Genomic DNA, 5,358 nt, shown 5'->3' with positions numbered 1-5,358 from the left:
CACCCGGGGCAAACCGGGCTCCGACAACGTGCACGCCGCACCTTGGAGCACACTTCGTAGCGCTCCCGGGTGCGCACCTCAGAGCACACCAAGGTGGGCAGCGAGGTGCGCACCTTTGATGCGCTGCCTTCACTAATTTCCAGAAAAGGCAAAAAAAAAAGGAGATTTTAAAATTTCCGTTTTGAAAGATAGTGAAAAAAACGGAACGCGCGTGCCATCTTGAGCCCGCCCTGGTGCGCAGCCCAGGTAAGGTGCCACCCTGGCAAAGGTGCGCACCCGGGCAATTAACCCTACTTCCGACTTCGTGCGCGCCAGGGTGGCAACCGGGCCTCGGAAGAGCCAATGCGAGAAACCCCACCAAACGCTCCGACAAAAAAAGAGGCGGCGCTCCAATAACCCCGCTTCGGAGCGCAGCCGGGGCAAACCAAGCCAAGGTGCCCACCCCGACGAAGGTGCACGCGAGGTGCGCACCCGGGGCAAACCGGGCTCCGACAACGTGCACGCAGCACCTTGGAGCACACTTCGAAGCACTCCCGGGTGCCCACCGGCGTTGCGCACCGTGGTGGGCAGCGAGGTGCGCACCTTTGATGCGCTGCCTTCACTAATTTCCAGAAAAAGGCAAAAAACAGAAAAAGGCAAAAAAAAATGAGATTTTAAAATTTCCGTTTTGAAAGATAGTGAAAAAAAAGGGAACGCGGGTGCCATCTTGAGGCCCGCCCTGGTGCGCAGCCCAGGCAAGGCATGCGCACCAAGGTGCCCACCCGAGGTGCACACTCGGGGCAAACCGGGCTCCGACTTCGTGCAGGCCCGCACCTTGGAGCACACTTCGGAGCGCTCCTTGGTGCGCACCATGGTGCCCACCAGGGCGCACCCGAGGCAAACCGGCTCCGACTTCGTGCACACGCCGCACCTTGGAGCACACATCGGAGCGCTCCCAGGTTCGCACCAGCGTTGCGCACCTTTGATGCGCTGCCTTCACTAATTTCCAGAAAAGGCAAAAAAAAAACGATATTTTAAAATTTCCGTTCTGAAAGATAGTGAAAAAAACGGAACGCGGGTGCCATCTTGAGCCCTTCCTGATGCGCAGCCCAGGCAAGTTGTGCGCACCAAGGTGCCCACCCTGGCGGAGGTGCGCGCCCGGGGCAAACCGGGCTCCGACTTCGTGCACTGCATGGTGCCCACCAAGGCGCGCAACCCAGCCAAGGTGCCCACCGCAGCGAAGGTGCACGCGAGGTGCGCACCCGAGGTGCACACCCCGGGGGCAAACCGGGCTCCGACTTCGTGCACGCCCGCCACCTTGGAGCACACTTCAGAGCGCTCCTTGGTACGCACCAGGGCGCGCAACCCCAGCCAAGGTGCTCACACCCGGCGAAGGTGCACGCGAGGTGCGCACCCGGGGCAAACCGGGCTCGGACTTCGTGCACGCCGCACCCTTGGAGCACACATCGGAGCGCTCCCGGGTTCGCACCAGCATTGCGCACCTTTGATGCGCTGCCCTTCACTAATTTCCAGAAAAGGCAAAAAAAAGAAAAAAATGAGATTTTAAAATTTCCGTTTTGAAAGATAGTGAAAAAAAACGGAACGCGGGTGCCATCTTGAGCCCGCCCCTGGTGTGCAGCCCAGGCAAGTTGTGCGCACCAAGGCCACCCCACCACCCCCTGGCCAAGGTGGGTCACCGGGGTGGGTCCTAGGGTGGGTAACGGGGTGGGTACTAAGGTGCGTGCCAAGGTGGGTCATAGGGTGGGTGCCAAGGTGGGCACCAGGGTGGGTGTGCACCAACCCTAGCCAGGGTAGGTCACGGGGTGGTTGTCGGGGTGGGCGTCAAGGAGCCAAGGTGGGTGGCAAGTAGCCAAGTTGCGTGCCAAGGTGGGTGTCGGGGTGGGTGCCAAGGATCCAAGGTGGGTGCCAAGGAACCAAGGTGGGTGTCTGGGTGGGTGCCGAGGTGGGAGCCAGGGTGGGTCCCCAAGGTGAGTGCAAAGGTGGGTGCCAGGGTCAAGGTGAGTGCCAATGTGGGTTCCAAGGTGCCAGGGTCAGGGTGAGTGCCAATGTGGGTTCAAAGGTGCTAAGTTGGGTGCGAGGTTGGGTGCGAGGGTGGGTGGGTGCCAAGGTGTGCTAGGTGGAAGCCCGGGTGGGTCGGCATCCCATGGGTGTCGAGTTGGGTGCCTGATGGGTGCTTCTTGTCAAGTTTTAGTCGTCGGGACTCATTTCGAGCCTTAGAGGTCGTTTCTTGTCCGGTTGCCCTGTCTTCGACCTGGAACCCAATTTTGGTCCCTCGGGTCCCATTTTTTTTTGTCTCGCATCCCACTTTTGGCCTGTGGCCTTTTCGGGGTCGATTCTCGTTTTGGGCATCAGAGCATGTTTCTTCTCCTAAAACCCAATATTTGTTTATTAAGTCTCGGAACACATTTTTGTTCTCGTGGACCCATCATGGGTCTTTGGAACGCATTTGTGGTCCTTGGGTCCCATTTTGCATCCCGAAACTTGTGTTTTGGTGCTTGATCCCTATTTTGGGTGCCCACCTTGCACCAAGTGCGCACCCGGGGCAAACCGAGCGCCTTGGTGCACCGGGGCAAGATCGAGCGTGCACCCCGAGGCGCCCCGAACATGCACCAAGGTGCACTCGGCCCCACATGTGAGCGCAGGTCGTTGCGCCCGAGGTGGTGTGTGGGCACCGCGTTGCAGACAGGGACACTGCACGCACACGACGCCCCCTCCAGGTGCACGCACGTAGGCCGGGCCGGGTGCACACCCGACGCCCTAGCAAGGTGCGCGCACCCGGGCAGGGCTCACACTTGGCGAACGGGGCGCACTTCGCGAGGGAGGGTGTGCACCTCGACGGGGGTGGGGTGGCCGGGGTGGATTCGCACGTGGGTCGCGGTTTGCTAAGTACAACACTGCGACACAGGCTCATAACGGGTGCGATCATACCAGCATTAGTGCACCAGATCCCATCAGAACTCCGCAGTTAAGCGCGCTTGGGCCGGAGTAGTACTGGGATGGGTCGACCTCCCGGGAAGTCCCGGTGTTGCACCCTTTTTTAGTTTTTCGCCGGGCGTCGCAATGCTATTTGAATAAACCTTTTGCCCGTTTGCGTTCTCGTCGGGGCCGGGCCGGGCCGGGGTGCGCTGCCCGCACTACCGCGCGCGCGGGGGCGACAACCGAGCGCGCACCCGAGGGCGCCCCGAGCACACAGGCCACGGTGCAACCCGGGCGTTGTGCGCGCACCCCCGGTGCGCCCGAGGTGCTTGCGCGCAGCACCCAGGTGAAATCGGTGTGCACCTCGGCCAGTGCGCGCTCGGTCGAGTCGCGCACGTTGGCCAAGGTGCACGGTGATGTTTCTTACTCTAAGGTTCCGCACCAGACGCCCGGGACAGGTGAGCGAAGCTGGGCGGGGCCGGGGGGTGCGCGGCCGGGGCAGGTGCACGCAGCTGGAGAGAGCTTTGGAGCACACTTCGGAGCGCACCAATGATGCGCTCCATTCAAAAGTTTCCTGAAAAGGCAAAAAAAGTTGAGATTATAGAATTTCCCACTTGAGAGATTGTAAAAAAAAAAAAATTTAAAATGAAGGAAACGCGGGTGCCAAGGTGTGCGCAGCCCAGCCAAGGTGTGCGCACCAAGGCGCCCACCCTGGCGAGGTGCACGCAAGGTGCGCACCCCGAGGCAAACCGGACAATTACCCCAACTTTCGACTTCGCGCGCACCTTGGAGCGCACTTCGGAGCGCTCCTTGGTGCGCACCAATCTTGGGCACCTCGGAGTGCACCATGGCGCCCACCAAGGTGCGCACCCGGGGCAAACCGAGCTCCGACTTCGTGCGCACCTTGGAGCGCACGAAAGGTGCGCACCATGGCGCCCACCAAGGTGCGCAGCCCAGCCAAGGCGTGCGCATCAAGGTGCGCACCCTGGCGAAGGTGCGCACCCGGGGCAAACCGAGCTCCGACTTCGTGCGCACCTTGGAGCGCACAAAAGGTGCGCAACCCAGCCAAGGTGTGCGCACCCCGGTCAAACCGAGCTCCGAATCGTGCGCACCAGAGGTGCACGCCATCGTGCGCACCTTGGAGCACACTTCGGAGCCCTCCTTGGTGCGCGCCGATGTTGCGCACCTCGGAGCGCACCCGGGGAAAACAATGCAATTAACCCGACTTTCGACTTCGTGGGCACCTCGGAGCGCTCTCGGGTTCGCACCTCGGAGCACACCGAGGTGCGCACCTTTGATGCGCTGCCTTCACCAATTTCCAGAAAAGGCAAGAAAACATTGAGAAGGTGTGCGCACCGAGGTGCCCACCTGGCGAAGGTGCACGCGAGGTGCGCACCCGGGGCAAACCGGGCTCCGACTTCGTGCACGCCGCACCTTGGAGCACACTTCGGAGCGCTCCTTGGTGCGCACCAGGGCGCGCAACCCAGCCGAGGTGCCCACCCCGGCGAAGGTGCACGCGAGGTGCGCACCCGGGGCAAACCGGGCTCCGACTTCGTGCACGCCATGGTTGCCCACCCGCGGCGAAGGTGCACGCGAGGTGCGCACCCGGGGCAAACCGGGCTCCGACTTCGTGCACGCCGCACCTTGGAGCACACTTCGGAGCGCTCCTTGGTGCGCACCATGGTGCCCACCCAGGGCGCGCAACCCCGCCGAAGGTGCACGCGAGGTGCGCACCCGGGGCAAACTGGGCTCCGACTTCGTGCACGCCGCACCTTGGAGCACACTTCGGAGCGCTCCTTGGTGCGCACCATGGTGCCCACCAGGGCGCGCAACCCCCGCCGAAGGTGCACGCGAGGTGCGCACCCCGGGGCAAACCGGGCTCCGACTTCGTGCACGCCATGGTGCGCACCGCGGCGAAGGTGCGCACCCCGGGGCAAACCGGGCTCCGACTTCGTGCACGCCGCACCTTGGAGCACACTTCGGAGCGCTCCTTGGTGCGCACCAGGCGCGCGCAACCCAGCCGAGGTGGCCCACCCCGGCGAAGGTGCACGCGAGGTGCGTACCCGGGGCAAACCGGGCTCCGACTTCGTGCACGCCGCACCTTGGAGCACACTTCGGAGCGCTCCTTGGTGCGCACCATGGTGCCCACCAGGCCGCGCAACCCAGCCAAGGTGTGCGCACCAAGGTGCACGCGAGGTGCGCACCCCGGGGCAAACCGGTGTCCGACTTCGTGCACGCCGCACCTTGGAGCACACATCGGGGCGCTCCCCCGGGTTCGCACCGGCGTTGCGCACCGTGGTGGGCACCTCGGAGCACACCAAGGTGGGCAGCGAGGTGCGCACCTTTGATGCGATGCCTTCACTAATTCCATAAAAGGCAAAAAAAAAACGAGATTTTAAAATTTCCGTTTTGAAAGATAGTGAGAAAAAGGGAATGCTGGTG

General features: G+C 62.5%; 1 non-coding gene across 1 annotated transcript; it reads left to right on the top strand.

The window, feature by feature from the left end:
- Window positions 1-2,914: 2,914 nt before the first annotated feature.
- Window positions 2,915-3,034, top strand: LOC131866991 (5S ribosomal RNA). Its single transcript, XR_009365589.1, has one exon. It is a non-coding gene; the product is annotated as a 5S ribosomal RNA (ribosomal RNA).
- The last annotated feature ends 2,324 nt before the right edge of the window (window positions 3,035-5,358 follow it).

This window comes from Cryptomeria japonica, unplaced genomic scaffold, assembly GCF_030272615.1.
Source record: "Cryptomeria japonica unplaced genomic scaffold, Sugi_1.0 HiC_scaffold_161, whole genome shotgun sequence".
Classification (NCBI taxonomy): domain Eukaryota; kingdom Viridiplantae; phylum Streptophyta; class Pinopsida; order Cupressales; family Cupressaceae; genus Cryptomeria; species Cryptomeria japonica.
The sequence above is the reverse complement of the archived record's forward strand: the minus strand, read 5'-3'. Positions and strand labels throughout refer to the sequence as shown.